This window comes from Halichoerus grypus, chromosome 8, assembly GCF_964656455.1.
Source record: "Halichoerus grypus chromosome 8, mHalGry1.hap1.1, whole genome shotgun sequence".
Lineage (NCBI taxonomy): Eukaryota > Metazoa > Chordata > Mammalia > Carnivora > Phocidae > Halichoerus > Halichoerus grypus.
The window spans coordinates 106246583-106263828 of NC_135719.1; the positions used below are offsets into that span (position 1 = coordinate 106246583).

Consider the following 17246-nt stretch of genomic DNA (forward strand, 5'->3'; position numbering starts at 1 on the left):
TCTTTTTTATGATATTGACACTTTTGAAGAGTACTGAGCAATTAAAGAAGTAAATTATATTGCATTTAGAGAGAAAGAGACTTTATGTCCATAAATTTTGAAAATTTGGATTGAGGAACAATTCCTAAAAAAACAAACTAGTCAAAGGAAACTCAAGAAGAAACCCTGATTAGGCCTATAGCTATTAAAGAAATCAAAATCTGCTTCTAAAAATAAAATAAAATAAACATTAGGTCTAATCAGTTTTATAAGTGAGCTCTAGCAAACCATTAAGAAACATATAATTTCAATCTTCTACAAACTGTTCTAATGAGGAAAAAGAGAGGTCCATTCCCCCATCTTATATAATGAGCCAAGTATATGCTTGATACTAACCCTAGGTAAGAGCAATATGAGAAAAGAAAAATGCAGAACAATCTCCGGAGTAAATAGAGAAGCATGATTCTTGTCAATTTATGTGGGTCAAAAATAGGATCATCTCAAGATATTTAGAAAAAAAATAGTAAAAGATAACACACATATAGGACTTTTAAAAAAATCTCTTAGCAGGCTAGAAATACATGAGAACTTCCTTAACTTGATAAAGAGTATCTACCAAAAACTTAGAGCAAATTTTATACTCAACGATGAATCATTAGAATCATTTCCTTTTGAGAAGAAACAAGATAGATGCCATCATTATTTCCATTTAACATTTTACTGGATGCCCAAGGAAAAGATAAAAAGGCATACTGATTGGAAGGAAAAAAACAAAATGGTCATTACACACATAGATGATATCCTTCTCTGCACAAGAATTCAAGAGGATATATGGATAAGTTATTTAAAATAAGAAAGCTCATTTATTTTAGAAATTTAGAAGCAGATCTGATTTGGTGATTGAGTAAGAGAAGGAAGAAATAAGAATGATACCTGGTGCTCTGACTTGAGGAAATATGTGATGTGGTAACATTTACTGAGATTGCTAATTCTGCAGGGGAGTGAGCCTTGAGTTAGGGCAGAGTCTACTAGGTGGGCGGCTTCCTGGAGACCTTATCTATGTGGGGCCCTAAACATCACTGGCAATATAAAGAGATGCAGAAGACTGTCTACAGAACTTCTGTGAAAGAGATTATTACATGTAGTTCTAAGGAATACTCTCATAAGCCACTTCAGATTGGGATAAGACTCCTCTCCTCCCAAGATGGTAACTCACCTGACTCCTAAAAATGTAGGTTCTGATAAGCCATGTTGGTTTTGTTTTTCTGAATGGGATATCCAAGTCTGGTACCAAGCTGATTTGGGCCAGGAAAGTAAAAGAGAGGCTGGGGTTTTGGAACAGTAACAATTCATTCTCTACTCTTCCTCACAGAAGTTCTCAGCCTCTATCCTAAATAAAGGATAAAAGGATGAAGTGTGGAGTGCCAAGTTAGTAACTAGCTAAGAGGCGCCTGTATCTCAGGCTGGGTGGTAGAAACCGATGACTTCAGCTCAGTGTGACAAGTGAGTTGTGAAGATTTCAAGAAGATAGTCGGATATGTGTGTGTGGAGCCTGGAAATGCATATTTGAGGCTTATGAGCAGATGAAGGAGAGCTGAAACCATGGACATGGATGAATGGATTACCCTGAGAGGATGTAGAGAGCAAGACAGAAGTGAGGTGCTCCAAGAATGGAATGCTGAGAAAGAGAAACAGAATGGGTGGCCAGAGAAGAGGAAAACTATCTTGAAAGAGCCCAGGAGAAGGGAGAACATGCAGGAGAAAATGTGACAAATATTAGCAGAGTGAGAAGTGCTCACTGTCAAAGTCACATAGGCAAATTAACCAAGTTCCATCTACTCGGTGCAATATGGTGATCTTAAAGCAATAAGATTTTACCCTGACAAATTCATTCCTTAACTCATTTGTTCACTCATATTTAGTGAAGACCAACTGTGTATGGAAGATCTGTTCCAATATCTCTTCCCTTTTCCCCTCTTGAGCTAAATTCAAACTCTCTTGGTTGTTTCCTGAGTTTCTGAGAACAGGCATGGATGGACTCAATATATAAGCTTTCTTTTTTTTACTTAATTCTTAAACCCCTCTGACTCAGCATTTCATTCTTGTGTACATTAAAATCAAATTGTTTTCTAAGGTTACAACCTTCAGCTTCCTATATATTTCTCCCAGGGTTTTATATTCATTAAAAAATGAATCTATCTGCTCATTCTTTTGCTGTTCCCATGTAATTTATTTCAGAATCTTCTAAGTGGACTCTATTCAGTAGTCTCTGCAGATCATGTAGATACTCTGTAAAGACATTCCCACTGAATCTAATGTAATGCTTTCCTCACTGGATTAGGATACATGGCCCCATATTACTCCATTCATGATCATCTACTATTCAACACTGACTAGGTGTTCTTTTGCCATCAAAGAACTTAGAATCTTGTAAGGAAGATAAATCATGGAATTAAATAATTATAACACAAGGCATAATATGCCAGAAGAATGAGCAAAAGACTATGAGACTTCACTGGAGAACAAATCAGCTTTGGCTTGAGTGACCTGAGAGGGCTTCCTAGAAAAGGTGGCATTTAAGGAAGTCAAAGGATTTCAATAGATGAGGGTGGGGGGGGGACCCTCCAGGGAGAGGCAATGATGTGAGTAAGATGGGAAGCACAGTGAAAGCTTAGGAAATGATGTATAGGTACCCTTGGTAGAAGAAAATATATCAGAGACAAGAAGAGACAGATTAAAATGCTGACAGCTAACTCTGAGCATTTATTACAAGCCGGCAATCTACAAAGTGCCCTATGTTCAATATGCCAGTGAATCCTCACACAACTCAAAGGGACATGTACTATTCCCATTTCTGTTTAACAGATGAGGAAAGTAAGGTACAGTAGGATCCAATGACTTGCCCAACATTGCATAGATAGGAAGTGGCAGAACCAGGATTTGAACCCAGTAAGTCTGACTGCAGAACCACACCGTGCCCAGTGTGGCCAGAGAAGGCGGGGGGTGGGGGGTGGTGCTGTGCAAGAGGTGTGGCAGAGATCCAGGAGAACACCGGATCATGGATACGAAGAGAGGAGTTTCAAGAAGGCAAAGTCATTCATAGTGATAAATCTCTCAAATAGTCCATAGCCCCAGACTGAGAAAAAGCCAATGATTAGTTGGGCTCTGGAGACTTTAGGAATGTTTGTTCAGCAGAGCAGTGTCAAAGAAGCCAAAACTCAGAGGATTAAATATGGAGCAAGTGGTGGGACTGAGAGGCAGCCACCTTTCTAGAATTCTGGTGCCTAAGGTAAGGAAAGAGAGGACAGTAGCCAGAAAATCAGGATCAGTCTGTGGTTTTGTTTTTCAGGCTCACTATACTTGTGCTTATTTGTGTAGAGGAAAGTTAATGAAAGTGCTAAAGAGAGAAAACAACTGAAGTGACAAAGTCTTTTGCCGGGGGTGGGGGGGCGGTGTAGGGAGGATGGATACAGAGATCAAGGACACAGGGGAAGGCTCAGAATGCTGAGGGAGCCAGAAAGGTAACACGTCTCTGAGACAACAGGAAGGGAAGACAAGAAGTGAGGTAATGAGTTGGAGGTTGAGCAAGTATACTCCTGAGGACCTCAATCCCCCTGCTAAAGTAGGAGGCTGGGGCCACTGCTGAAAGAGGTAGGTTGGACTGTTGTCTCAGAGACTTAAGAATTGCAGTAGTGATTTAAAAAAATCAGTGGAAGGTTAACAAAAGTTGTGTTGGGTCTGGCCTGGCATAATTAACCTAGCGGGCTCACACCTCTCTGCACCCTACTGTGATGCCAGGCCTTGTTAAGAGCTCACCTGTAACAACCTCACCTCTTCTGTGCTTATTTATTTATTTATTTATTATTTCTTTTTCTTTTTTTTATTAAGTTCAATTAGCCAACATATAGTACATCGTTAGTTTTTGATGTAGTGTTCAACGATTCATTAGTTGTGTATAACACCCAGTGCGCATCACCACACGTGCCCTCCTTAATACCCACCACCTGGCTCCCTTCCGTAACCCTCAGTTTGTGTCCCAGAGTCCAGAGTCTCTCATGGTTTGTCTCTCTCTGATTTCTTCCCATTCAGTTTTCCCTCCCTTGCCCTGTGGTCCTCCACGCTAGTCCTATGTTCCACATATGAGTGAAACCATATGATAATTCTGTGCTTTTCTTCCTGAACTGGCTGCCTCCACCAATCCCGCCCTCTACATCATGCTTTTCCTGGTCTCATTATTCCAACTCCTTTATCCCTTCCTCTAACAGCCTCACTCCTTAGACTTATGTTTGCTATTCTGCAGCCAGCTCTGACTTCTAGCTTCCATATTCATTACAATTCTAATTCATCCCTTTGAATTCCCTGCTTTGTAGTTAATCATTTGCTCAATCCAGCCTAAACCGTGGGGTTTCCTTTCACAGCATATGCCCAAGAGGCATACTCCATTAAAGGAGAGCATGTAGAAGGGCTTCAAGGCATCTCTGATGGCTGATTCAGATAGCCTCTGTGCTAGACAGCCTCAGTTTGCCCTCCAGGTCCACTCTCCATGCTTTTCTACCTGCTCCATGCCCCAGAAGGCTGACCCTTATGGATAATATCAAACAGTTGCCCTTACCCACTGATCCACTGATGTTCAGTTGGGGGCAGGTAGGAAAGAGAGAGCAGGAAATTGATTTCTCAAGTTCCCTCCTGTGTGCTTGTAGGTTGGCAGTGGCTGCATGCCCCACCGAAGAGCACAACTTCTCTCCAGCAGCCTCTCCTACAGCTAGAGCTAGAACCACAGTTCCGACTCCACCCTCATAAATGCCAGTAACCACTCTTTGCCTTTGCAAGACCAAGAAACGTTATTTCCCTTAACGTCTTTGTAAATAGTCCATTAAACCCTCTTCGGTTTTCCTGCTTAAATGTGGTATCTCTTTCCTGCCACAACCCTAACTGACATAGTCCCGATCTTGAATAGATCCAGTCGGCATCATTTCAAGACACATGTAGCAAGACTGGGAATCCAGGAGGGTCTGGGAGAACGTAGGTGAGAGAGAGTCTCTATCCGAATGCCCCACTGGCATCCTCAAACTTAAAGTATCTAAAATCTAATTCATTATCGCCTCCCCTTTATCTAAATTTATTCCTCCTCCAGACTTCCCCACTTTTTTCCCATTCATTCATTAATTTATTTAAGTACTCACCATTTATAGAATGCTTCCTACATGCTGGACACTGTGCTAGGCACTAGAGATTCCAAGATACCTAGAAAAATGTTCCCTTCTCTAGGAGCTAACTACTAGTGGGGGAGACCCAACGTTGACCTTAAAATGGTATGATATATGTTTTTTTTTTTCTTTTTGTAAACAGTAGGGACTACATGCTGGCAAAGCACAGAGGAAGAACCCAGGACAGGCACAGGAAAAAGGCTTCTCCAAGGAAGTAATGTAAGAGTTGAACTTTAAAGACCAAGTAAACTTTCAGCAGTGGAGGGCATAAGAGGGTGGACGAGCATTCTAGGCAGAGACAACATGAGCAAAGAACGGAGGCATGAAAGTGCACAGCATGTTCAGAAAATGAAAACTGTTCTGTACAGCTGGACTATAGGATAAATGGTGAGTGGCAGGCAGGTTGGAGTGGGGGTGGAGGAAGAAAAGGAATAAGTTAACAAACTGAGGGTTGCTGGAGTGGGGGGTGGGGTGGGAGGAATGGGGTGACTGGATGATAGACACTGGGGAGGGTATGTGCTATGGTGAGCGCTGTGAATTGTGCAAGACTGTTGAATCTCAGATCTGTACCTCTGAAACAAAGAATGCAATATATGTTAAGAAAAAAAAAAAGAAGATAGCAGGAGGGGAAGAATGAAGGGGGGAAATCAGAGGGGGAGATGAACCATGAGAGACGATGGACTCTGAAAAACAAACTGAGGGTTCTAGAGGGGAGGGGGGTGGGAGGATGGGTTAGCCTGGTGATGGGTATTAAAGAGGGCACGTTCTGCATGGAGCACTGGGTGTTATGCACAAACAATGAATCATGGAACACTACATCTAAAACTAATGATGTAATGTACGGTGATTAACATAACAATAAAAATGATTTAAATTCAAAAAAAAAAAAGAAAAGGAATAAGTTAAAAGGCTAAAAAGAGAGGAGAGGGGCTCGGCCAGATTATGAAGAGTGTTAGTTGTTGTATTGGTATGATACCTAATGTGGTGAACCTTTCTACCTGTCCCCCAGAACAAACAGATAGGGCTTTCTACCTTTGCCTTAAGAAAAAGATATAACAAGAACAGCCAAGAAGCAAAGAAAGGAAGGCCTGGCTTTTGAGTTTCTAGCTAGGATTTTTTTTTTTTTTAAAGGTTCCATTTATTTATTTGACAGAGAGACACAGCAAGAGAGGGAACACAAGCAGGGGGAGTGGGAGAGGGAGAAGCAGGCTTCCCACTGAGCAGAGAGCCCAATGCGAGGCTTGATCCCAGGACCCTGGGATCATGACCTGAGCCGAAGGCAGAGGCCCAGTGACTGAGCCACCCAGGCGCCCCTCTAGCTAGGATTTCGACTCGTGTTAGAGCCCGTAGTTCTGAGAAGAAAAGGGCTTCTGAATTTCTAAAATCTTGGGCCCTAATGGACTAAGGGTTCAGCTTGTGTCATCAACTCTACTTCTGGGCGGGATAGCTGGAGAGTCATGCTGGCTGGCCTTAGAGCTTTTCCTTCCCATTTCAGATGCCCTATCTAAGGCCAACAGCTGGGAATGGAAAAGATAGAACAGAAGAGGCCTAATACTTTCTTGCTTATACTGACATTAGTCACCCAGGGAATATCCAGATGGAATGGAGCAGGGCAAGGAGCAAAGACCCCTGGACAGAACACAGATACATACATTAAGAAAGAATGAAAAGTTACAAGAGAGACTTTTTCCCAGAGATCTCCTTTCATATTTGGGTATGTCTAATTGGAAATTCATCAATTACTCTGAACTTTAATAAATGTGCAAATATGCACCACCTATAAATATCTCCTGAAAATAAACAGTTGAAAAATGCAATATAAGCTTCAGCTCTTTTTTCTTTTTGTTTCATGTCATTCACCCTAATTGATGAATACATGGAAAATATTATATAATTGCAAAGTTCATTCCGGTTAAATCAAATTGTGCTTCCTATTTATTTGTTTATTTACTTACTTACTTACTCATTCATTCATTCATTCCATGTTTCAAGTTTTTATTTAAATTCTAGTTAGTTAACATATAGTGTAGGGGCACGTGGGTGGCTCAGTCGTTAAGCGTCTGCCTTCGGCTCAGGTCATGATCCCAGGGTCCTGGGATCGAGCCCTGCGTCGGCTCCCTGCTCAGCAGGAAGCCTGCTTCTCCCTCTCCCACTCCCCCTGCTTGTGTTCCCTCTCTCGCTGTGTCTCTCTCTGTCAAATAAATAAATAAAATCTTAAAAAAAAAAAACATATAGTGTAATATTGGTTTCAGGAGTAGAATTTAGTGATTCATCACTTACATATAACACTCAGTGAAGTTGTGCTTCCTTTAGTTAAAAATTACTGCAAGGGTTACTTTTAAATGATTTTTTAAAAAGATTTTTACTTTATTTATTTGACAGAGAGAGAGAGACTGCACAAGCAGGAGAAATAGCAGAGGGAGAGGGAGAAGCAGGCTCCCCGCTAAGCAGGGAGCCTGATGCAGGACTCGATCCCAGGACGCTGGGATCATGACCTGAGCCGAAGGCAGACACTTAACCAACTGAGCCACCCAGGTGCCCTTAAATGATATTTTTGTTGTCTGGGGCCCAAATGTGTACAAATAAAGTGACTTAAATAAGTAAAAAGGTTTTGTCTATTTATGTCTATTGTGGGTCAGCCTAAAGGACCACTTAGATCAGGCAGCCTGGTTTCTAGCTTTAGCTGAGATTCTAATTATTTGCCATGTCTTCTCCTCTCTTTGCTCCCATCATCTTGAAACCAAGAAGGCTTGTAAATGTTCACTGAACATACCTGTGGGATTTTAGAGAAAATGTGCTGGAGTCACTCTTCAGATAGCTTGCCATTCAGTCCTGCCCTGAATTAATTAGACATCAGAACATCTCAGGACAATGTTTTTGTTTTTTCTTTTACACAATTATTATTAAATGTAGACTTAACATATCATGATGCCACATTCATGGGGTTTTGTTTTTTGGTTTTTGTTTTGTTTTTTTAAAGGGGGCCAGTGCCACTCTTTTTAGTATATTTGCCTTACAAGCTTCTTGGAATTTCAGAACTACAGGTTTTGGAAAGCCAGAGCCATTAACTGAGGTTGCCCTAAGAGACCTATTTCTGTGCCTGTTTTCCCAAAAACAACAGTGATGAGAAGAGGTGAAAATGGACAACTACTAGTCCATACGCGTTCCTTTGCGTCAGTTGAACAGAACACCCTTTTCTTTGGGCAGATGCAGGTCACAACAGGAATCATGGCTTAGGAGTAGAGTTACCAGCTGGATTTCAGCCCCCCTCATTCCCCCAGCCAAGATAGCCCCAAAAATACTGCAACCCAGCCTCAAGTCAGCTCAGTCCCTGAACAGATTAAGGTATTTTGCCCTTCCTCTAGTTATCCACTAAAAGTTAGGTGAGCCCTCTCTGGAGAAAGATAACTTCATGAAAGCCTCTACAGTATTTTTACACAATGCCCAATATTTAATAAAAAAAATATTAGGCAGGACCAAGAGAAAAAGCAGACAATAGAAATGTACTTATAGATGGCTGAAGTGTTAGAATGATTCACCACAGGCTTTAAAGTAACAGTAATTAAAATGTTTGATAAAATACATGATAGGATAGAGAATCTCACACAAAGACTGGAATATGTAAAAAACACAAACTAATTCTATAACTCTAAATTTTGGATCACATATACCTAAGCTATAAGTTATTAAGGATTCGTGGAAAAGTTATGAAGAGAAAAAGGAGGTGAAGTGTATGAAGGAGCCTGGGAGGAGGCCTTTTGGAATGCAGCCATGGGAAAATAAAAGAATTTGAAGTAAATTTCTTCCTGAGTCCTGTACCTGCATTCCTGACACTGTGGGGAGAGAGTGGAGCTACGTTTCTCTCATCAGCAATGTGCTGAGGTATGCTAGAGGGAAGTTATTGGGGGAATGCCAAGTTTTTTAAATCCTAGGAACAGGGAAAGAAATTTGAAAAATACAGACACACTGGTGGCTCAGTCGGTTAAGCGTGTGCCTCTGGCTCAGGGATCGAGTCCCGCATCGGGCTCCCTGCTCTCCCTCTCCTGCTCCTACTCTCCCCAGCTCTCCCTCTCCCCCTGCCAACCCCCACCCCATGCCCTCTCTCTCACTCTCTCTCAAATAAATAAATAAAATCTTTTTTTTTAAACTGGAAATTTAAGAAGTTTAAAAAATATACCTGCATACACCAAGAGAATCATTAAATAAAGAGTTCAAAACCAAAGCCTCCCAGGCTCTGACGTATACTTCAACTCCCTTTCCTCTTAGCAACTCTCCCATTAATCTTTAATATCAGTGACTAGAAATATACAAACACATTATCCAACATGTTCACAATTATAGGAAAGGTATTAAGTCAATTGGTATGTATTAAAATTTTGTGTAAAGAAATTTAAGGTTAGGAAGGGCTTGCCATATTTCCGACTAGACAACTGCCTCATTATTAAGTAAGCCCACTTCCCATCTGATTACTAATTTGATTACTTAGGGAAAGAAATGCCAGATAGCTGCTATAACAAGCAAGCCTCAGAATTTCAGAGGCCTAACACAATAGTTTACGCTCAGTAGAGTTCAACTGGATTTTCAGGGGGCAGCCTTTCATATGGAATTCAGTGAGCCTGGCTCCTTAAATCCCTGGGATTCAGAGTCCTCCACTGGATGCTCTGCATTCAGCCAGCAGGTGAAAGAAGAGAGTGACCAGAGGCTCACAAATGGCTAGTTTTCATAGGTGGAGTCTGCTAGTGGCACGCATCACTTCCGCCTACATTCCTACATTCCATGGGCCAGAACTCAGGCAACAGCCACATCTGAATGTAAGAGAGGCTGAGAGATGTCATCTAGCTGAGTGCCCAGAAAAAAAGAGGAAACTGGGTTAGTGAGCGGTTGGTCTCTATCACAGTAATTCAATTTAAAATCATTAACTTTTTCCAAATCATGCTCAAGAAATTAAGAACTCTTTAATGTATGTTCAATCTGGGCTCAAAATAACTTGCAAATGATAGAAATTGGTATTTACTAAAGTGTAACTTATCCCTATTAGGGTTCTTTTTCTCTTCAACTAACTTACACAAAGATCATAAAACTAATGGATTTTAAATAATTTATTGTATAGGATTTTCACTTATTTGGACCATTGTTCCAGAAATCACCACACTTAACATTAGAGACAGAATACTCCCTAAAGTGACCCAGGTGTTTTCATTCCTGCCTTCGGGTCACAGAATACGGATGAGAAAGTAAAGTATGCTAAAGGACTCACTACAAATTCATGCTCACTTCAGCTGCTTTTTATTAACCACTACCACATCCTAGTGGTGCCTCAGGGCCTTCCCCATACCGGCTGCTCCATTCTTCTCATTTTTTATACCCCAGACACTCTATACCTTCAAGACAAACTCATCGCCTCACTCTTCTTGTTTAAGTAATTTTTTGCTCAATGATCACCTCTCCCCGTCTGTGTAAGCAGGGACCACGTCTTTTGTGTTCACAGCTCTGTCTACACTGGTATTTGGCGAATGAACAGATGAGGCTACTTATGGTCAGCTCTACCATGGAGCCCACTTTTCACCTCAAGGTATCTGTCTCTATATGCACCACCTTTTCTTAACTCCTATCATGGGAGAAGATTTTTCCTTTCCTTTCCTCATCTCTTCTTCCCTGCCAAGTCCCATTCCAGTATGTTTGAGTCTTCTTCTCTCAGTCTTCTCTTTCTCTAGAATTTTTAATCTGCTTTTCTACTCTTCTTTCTCTAGAATTTCTACTCTGGGTTTCCTTTGTCAGGTCTCAAAGTGTGAACAAGTTTACCCCAGTTTGAAAATCCTTTATTTCACCCCTCTGCCACTCAAACTTTTCATTTCTTTCTTTCCATTCACAGCCCAAACTAACTGCTGTTTTCAATGACGCATGGCCCATGCACTCCTTCATCTTCTGCAATCTAATAATGACTCTACTCTGGGCTCCCAAAGGTCATCAGTGACTTTCTAGTTGCCAAACGGAATGATCTTTCCTCGTTCTCATTTTCCTCAATCACTCTGCAATATCTAAACTATTACACATTGTGGCAGAGAATGCTGGTTGACCACCAAATGTCCCATTCCCCCCTTCTTCCTTACCAGCCCAATTCCAACTGTATCCCTCTCTTGCAGTGGTGTTGGCCTTATGAAATATAAGCTGACAAGATTGTGTTTGTTAGATTAATGCCAGCTGTTCTAACAGATAAATTCTAAATCCTTATCAGCTTATACAATAGTACTTTTTTTACTTGCTTACACAACACCCAAAATGTGTGTTCCTGGCCAACAGCAAGCCTTCTCCATGGTCATTCCAGGACACAAGCTCTTTCCATATATTGGCTTATCTTTTCCTAGTACCTTAAAGTCCTTTACATTCAGCTAGCAGATGGGAAAAGAGTAGGGAGGACAGCATGTAGATATATGGTGACACATAATGACAAGGAAGTCAGAAAAAATGTAGCTTTTGTGACTGCCCAAGAAGAGGAAATGGATTTGGTGGGAAACTAGCAGTCTCTGCCTCACAGCTAAGCTAATTCAATAATGGATTCTGGCTCAGCCAAATCAGCAGGCATGATTGGAACAAGCGACAGTCCCTGCTCCCTGACTCAGTACACTCCAGGGCAGAAAATTTCATTTGATCAGTCCTCTAAGCCAAAGATTAGCATGTCTTCTTTACTCTCTGCCATCACAAGTTTATCACTCAATATTTTTTTCTCTTACTATTTTTGTCATAAACCATGACATAAGAATAGTTCCCAGTCACAATCAGACTCATCAGCCTTTACGGTTGTGTAAAAAAAAAAATAATAAATAATAATAATAAAGTTTGAAGACTTCTGAGATAAGCAAATGGATGAGATAAGCTTACCACGAATTTGTATTTAAAATCCCCAAAGTGGGGCACCTGGGTGGCTCAGTTGCTTAAGTATCTGCCTTCGGCTTCGGTCATGATCCCGGAATCCTGGGATTGAGCCCTGCATCCGGCTCCCTGCTCAGTGGGGAGTCTGCTTCTCCCTCTGCCCCTCACCCTGCTCGTGCTCTCTCTCACTCTCTCTCTCTCAAATAAATAAATAAAATCTTTTTTAAAAAATCCCCAAAGAGAGCCAAAATTGCAAAATTTGAGTTGTTGGTTGTTGTTCACAATCACATTTTTTGCCAAGTACAAGATAAATACAGATGAGGTTTATAAGACATACAGAGATCACTGTCTCACTGCCCAGATTAACAATACTCCTGCTCATTTCATTCACTCCGCAGACTCTAAATCAAAGTCTTCCCCAACATTCCTTTACCATATTTCCTCACCTAGATGACATTTACTGACCACCCTTGATCCGCTGTTAAAAGTGGCATGCCTGCAAATTATCCTTTGTTCAATTCATATTACTTTGTAATAGGAGCACATTTATCACAAGATGATTGCAGAAATATTTAAAGCAGATAATTTCTCCTTCTCTCTCCCCAATCATATTGAGAGTAATAATTCATCCTTAAACTTGGAAGTTTCCAACTCTTCCAGTTGTTTGTTCTCAAGATTTTTCTACTAAGAATATGTGTTATTTTAAATAATCCATCTTCCATATAAATTAGCATGGACACAGAGAAACAACTGATTTCAAAAGTCAATCACAACTATTTCCTTTAGGTCTTCCTCCAGAGCCACAGCCAGGTATATGAAACAGTTTTGAGACCCAGACTTGTATTTGCAAGCAGCTTATATTTATTTGAGCTGGGCTTTCTGCCTGGTAGTTGAATATGAAAGAATATCTTAGCTTTTTAGTATCAAAGATCAAAATTGTTTAAGACTCAAGAAGAGAGCCTTTCAGGACAAGGAAAAATAGAAGGTATCATGGTTATCCATTCATGCAGTAAACATTTACTGAGAGCCTATTGTGTGCCTAGCTGAGATATGGGGTTAGGGGGACAAAGTTGAACAAGACATGACCCTTGCCCTTGAGAGACTCACACCTGAACATGCAAACACACAACACAATATAATATAGTAAATGCTATGGGACATTTGAGGGAGCCCAAGAGAGTGGATCACTTAGGTTTGGGGATGAGGGTGAGGAACTTCTGGGAAGAATCTGAAGAAGACTGTTGAGTGATCAGAGAGATGAAATAAAAATTCAAGATGATGCTAAGGAAAGCTAGATCAAAATGGTATGAATTAAAAACAGCTCTGAATGCTATGACCTAGGTATGGGCCTATCTTGCCTGAGGTCACCAGAAAATGTGTTTAGGGAGGCTCCTTTAAACCTGAGATAGGTATAGGTGGAACTTAAGGGCCCCTGCCCCTGGGTCTCAGCTGAGATGCCCATCAGCACTGTCCCGGTAGTGGTCACTGTGATGTGCCACGTAGATCGCCTTCCAGACAAAAGGACTTATTCCTCCAGATGCCAACACGTAGCCCTTAGCTGTCAGCCTACTCCAGGTACTGCTTTGTCTCAAGAGACTGGCTGCACCCAAGGCCATGTGTCCTTCCCTTGGGCCCCAGTGCCTGACCCACCAAGGGTGTAAAGGCCCTCACCTCCAACTCAGGATAACCTGGGGCCCCTTTCATCTTCGAGTTTCTGGTTGGTTTGGGTAAGACCTTTTACTGAAACTGTATCACAGCACAATTTCTCTCTCTGTCCAATCCTGCTTCTGTTTATTCCCTTTCACAGGTGTCAATCCAAAAGCCCTCCCTAATAAATACCCTACATGCTAATCTCCATCTTAGAGTCTGCTTTACAGGGAACCGCCCACACTTCCAACCACTTCCCTTAGAACCACAAGCAAAATGCCAGAAAACCTAAGTATCTGGTGAACTGTCACAACCTATAATTGAGTTAACGAATGTATTAGTCCACCATTTATTTACTCGTAGGTCATCACCCAAAGACATTTTCAAAAATTCATGCTGATCTTCAGGGTTTAAACTACAGCCAAGCTAAAACTGAGAGTATGTTTTCTCTAAGTCTGAACATACAGAGATTCTGATTCGGATTTACACGTGGACACAAAAGGTCAAACGAGGCTGGCCAAGACACTCCCACTCCCCAGAATCTCTGAAGGATTTAATCTCTTGCTCTGGCAGCAAAAGATATCAAAATGGAATTTCTTGCTGGATGAAAGGTTGGGGGACCCTATAAAGCTGAAATCAAAATCAGACAAAACGAAGACTTTACTAAACTACCTGCAAATTTTAGCAAAAAGATGCTGAAATGACATTTGTGCTGACGTGGTCACAAGATATTATGCAGCTAGCAGAAATGTAGGGGACAGGCATGCTGTCTGACCCCGCTGGTAACTCTGCCTCCCAACTTCTGAGCACACACAGGGAATCGCAGAGTCCTTTCTTTTTCTCTCACTCTCTTATCTCCTCTGCTCTTCCTTTTCTCCAAAGCAGAGGCTTAAGGAATCTGAAAGACCTAGATGCCATTCTATCCTCATCCCTTATTAGTTATGTGAGCTTGAAGAAGTTATTAACCTGAGTCTCATTTTCCTTACCTGCAAAAAGGGAGGTAAAAAAATTCTTTGGTGCTGTTGGCAGGAATGAAAACATTAACCCCACTGGCAGAGGCATGCAAAGCATGTCATAGCACCGTGCTTCATACTAACATGAACTCGTAGTGGTTCTCACCTTAGCTGCACAGGGGAACGAACTGGGGACCTTCAAAAATACTGAAGCTGGGAAAGCATCCCCAGAGAGTCTGATATAATTGGTTGGGGATGCTGAAGCATCAAAAACGTGTAAAGCTCTCTCCAGGTGATTCTACAATGCAGCCAAGGTTGAGAACTACTGCTCTCTGCAGATACTTTTACTGAAGCCACAGAACTACCCCACGGGTTTAGTACAATTATCTGTCCTCCCCTCATTTTTACAAACAAAGAAATTGAGGTTTAGAAAGGTTAGAAGATTGCTCAAGCGTATGAAACTATTAAGGGGCAAAGCTGAGAGTTAAATTCACACAGTATGACTCCAAAGACCTTACCCATCATCAGCACGCTGCTGTCCTATCATCCCACCTACTGAATGTAAAGAACCTTCTTCCAGCATGAATTGAGCATGCAGAAGATACTCCAAAATTGGTAGCTAATTCGTTCTTTGCTTTTTAGCTTTCTTCTTCTCCATTCTCTGCTTTTCACAATCCACAACCTGAAATATTGCTTGCAGTTCACTAGGAGTGAGGGATGGATAAGATTTAGAAGCAGAGTCAAGAAGGACCTAGGAAAAGCTATTCTTTTTCCTTCTCCTCCCCTTCCTAAAACCAGGCTGTGAACATACACTTGATTTCTGCTTAAAATCTTTTGAGATAACTATTAGAGATACTATATTGGATATATCAGAAAGCCAAAAAGAAATTTTTCTACCATCCCTTCTCAAGTTTACGTCAATGTTTCCTGTGCCTATGTCAACTTCTAGGTCTTGTTCATGAGCACATATGGTTTTTACAATCACAAAATCATAATTATATATTCAGATTTGTCTACTCACATTATGCCATGCATATTTTTCCAGACTGTTTTTAAGCCAATTAAGCCGCCTAGTACAGCTCTGCAAATAATGAAGATAATTTACTATATAATTGGGCCCAAGATATTTTCATTACAAGTTTTCCTCTTACCGGAAAAAAAAAGTTTAGCCTTATTACTCTGAAAACTGATATAAAAATTTGTAACCATGTAAAAGTCACAGGACAGGACATCTGCCTTCCTTTATTTGCTGTGCACTGCTCAGTCCCCACATCCCTCATTGCCATGCTTGGCACCAAAGTAAGAGCTCAAAAAGTGCATGATGCATGAAGAAATTACAGTTTTCTTGGCCGAACAGTAAATTTGTAAAATCAGAATTCTTAGGAGATTCCGAAGTTAAGCCTGAGAACTGAGCAGGGTGAACAGGAGCGAAGTGGGCAGGAAAGCAGCCGGAAACCCCATGGTAAAGGCCAGCTATGTTAGCCAGGAGGAAACGTGGTTTCCTGAATTGTACCCATGTAAGGCCATCAACATTTGAGGCATGACATATATAAACACTATCAAGGATCACAGCTCTCCCTTCAGTCACTCTTTGGAGTTGTTTCTAAAAAGTTGCTTACATTTGTGGGCTCCTCTCTCCCTGCACGAATCTTAGACGGGGTACAGAGGTGAAGGCAGCTGTAACAGAACAACAAGGCTGCAAAGAATCGGAGTAGGTATGCTTCAGAGAACACTCTGGGACAACGTCCTTAGAGGAGGTTTTTAAGCTAGTCCATTGGGCCTCCTCTGGGCACCACAGTGGGACTTCAGGAACCTGGTAACACAGTATAATTAGAGTAAATTATGAGTGTTTGTGTTTGTATGTATGTGTGTGTGTGTGCGTCTGTTTGTCTGAAAAGGAGACCTCAGATGTCATCAGATTTTGTGTCTTGGTTTTAGAGCCTGCTCCTTCTTCCACTTCATCAACTCAAGTGGTGCTCCTCTAAACCCTTCATTCTTCATTAAGGGCTGGAGGTGGGGATGAGTGGGAGAAGGTGGATGACAAGGGAACTCACCCCATGGAAGGCCTTCTATTAACTGAATCAACAGATGTGAAAGGATTTGAAAGTGCCTAGCATGTATAAAGACCCATAAATGTTAATTGTTATTATTATTGTTGATATTATTACTCTCTGCCAAACACAATGGGTTTTGCAACAGCAACCCTAGGAGGTCAGCATAAATCCCATATCCCATTTGCAAGGAGATTTACTAAGAGAGATTGAGTGAACTAAACCAGGGCCACAGCTATCCAATTCCAGAACTATCCAATTGCAAAGATTGGACTCTTCATCTCTATCCCATGGCCTGAATTTCTGGCCACACTTTCAGTCTGGAGGCAGCTTCTCTGGCTTTCACATCGAAAACTCAAGAGTCTTGCTCTCTCGCCCTGAGTCTATCCATCCAAACAGGCACTGAGCCCAAGAATGAGCTTCTTGAAGCCAAGCATAATCTATTTGCTTGTGTAATATGGTCCCAGTAATCAATCCCACTCAAATTCCACACTCAAAACCAGTTGCTCTCCCAGTTTATCAAGGGTTATAGAAAGAAA

The 17246-nt window shown here is 41.3% G+C and overlaps 1 long non-coding RNA gene across 1 annotated transcript in view; it reads right to left on the reverse strand.

The window, feature by feature from the left end:
* The window catches only part of LOC118546471 (uncharacterized), a 46302-nt gene that overhangs the window by 27720 nt on the left and 1336 nt on the right, over window positions 1-17246 (reverse strand). The gene's annotated exons all lie outside the window — the stretch shown is intronic.